General features: G+C 30.7%; 1 long non-coding RNA gene across 1 annotated transcript; it reads left to right on the top strand.

Moving 5' to 3' along the window:
• The first annotated feature begins 474 nt into the window (after positions 1-474).
• On the top strand, positions 475-1043 carry LOC136972105 (uncharacterized). The gene is made up of 3 exons (XR_010880282.1): positions 475-494; positions 578-918; positions 999-1043. It is a non-coding gene; the product is annotated as an uncharacterized lncRNA (long non-coding RNA).
• Positions 1044-1622: the final 579 nt, after the last annotated feature.

Below are 1622 nucleotides of genomic sequence, written 5' to 3'. Positions count from 1 at the left end.
ATCCTTCATTCTTGGCGTCTTTAATCGGGTTGGTTTCGTTTAAAAATCCGGCGGTGTCTTTGTAGAAGAAAGAGCTGGTTAAATAGGTTTTTTGCGCTTCTTCGGAGGAAAATAATAGATTTTCTATTATCGCTCTGTATGGGTAATTGACGTGCGTAGATACAGTTTTATCGTTAAATATCGTAGTACATTGAGAGAACATCGAATGCAAAAAATTATTCACGGGTGTTACTAAATCGATATCGAGAGTAGAAGTTATTGTTTAGTCTGTTGTATTTTTTTTACTTACTTAACACGAATTGGTTATAATGTATTTCTCATCTCCCGGTGTTGGCCTCACATCCGGTTCGTTCGCTCTTTTACAAAACGAGGTCAAATCAACTCCCCCCAACGATATAAAGACGGGAGGTTTACTTTCTTCGGTTAATTCGTTAGCGAGTTTTTCTCTAAACACATACGCTTTTAATCTCACAAGGAAAAGAAAAAAATGGAAGGTAATTATCTAGATTTTTTTGTTATTTTTAAAAATAAGAAAATTAAATTATTAATAATTTTCATAGATAGACATTTTTTTTAGATTCTCAATCCTTATTTGTAATCGATCATCCTTTTACTTCTAAGAAGCGAAAAGCTACAAAAAATGATGATGCGCCAGCCGATAAAAAGAAAAAATACGATTTAATTATTTCAAAAGACGAAACAACTTATAAGTCGATTCCACCATATTCTGTATATATTTCTCATGGTTATAATTTAGAAATTAAGGAATTTCGCCAGCAATTTTACATCTGCTTAGCAAAATCAAACTCTAATGCAGAGATTCAAAACAGATTTAATATTCCTATCAAGGAATTCCCTTTTTTCCAAAAAGCTTTCGCAGCCGTAGAAAAATTCTTGGAGGAGTACATGTAAATAAAAGTAAGTAAAAAAATTTTTTTCCAATTTTATAACGTTTTTTAAAAAAATTATGTAAATTAATTGAATGTTTTTTTTATCAGAAAAACAATTCTCTCCCTTCAAAGAATATTGTTCGAACAACGAGGGAAAAAAAGCTCGACCTAGATTACATCAGGTAAAGAAAAAATGTTTTTGCTAATAGAATCCGCTTTTCAAAATTTTTTACAATGTTATCGAAAATCTAATCTCGAGTATGTTGATCCGGTCATATTTTTTAGAGATATAAAATCCGAATTATTTAATGTAATTACGAATTTTGGAAACGACTATAGAATTCGATTTGTTATTAGTCTTAAAGTAATAATGTATAAATGCGTAGAAACAGGACATCGATATGATTTTAAAGATTTTTTTTTACAAGCTATGCTGAACGAGTTTTATCCCCGTTTTTGGCTTGGAAAAATATCGATAACGCGATAGAAAAAATTCTAAGCGATATATCAATCGCCGTTACGTTAGGTAGTGGATGGATAATTTATAAACTGGCTTTTATAGATGTTCATAGATCACCATATGATACAATTAATGGTGGGTGCGGATCGATAATTTTGCCCAAACAATTAGCAAACAAAAAATGTCTTTTAAATATTCAATGTAAAGACGATAAATGTTTCGTTTATTGCATTCTCGCGTCTATTTTCCCGCTTGCGAATAATAAAAATAAA

This window comes from Centruroides vittatus, unplaced genomic scaffold (genome assembly GCF_030686945.1).
Source record: "Centruroides vittatus isolate TY-2023 unplaced genomic scaffold, ASM3068694v2 contig_279, whole genome shotgun sequence".
Lineage (NCBI taxonomy): Eukaryota > Metazoa > Arthropoda > Arachnida > Scorpiones > Buthidae > Centruroides > Centruroides vittatus.
The sequence above is the reverse complement of the archived record's forward strand: the minus strand, read 5'-3'. Positions and strand labels throughout refer to the sequence as shown.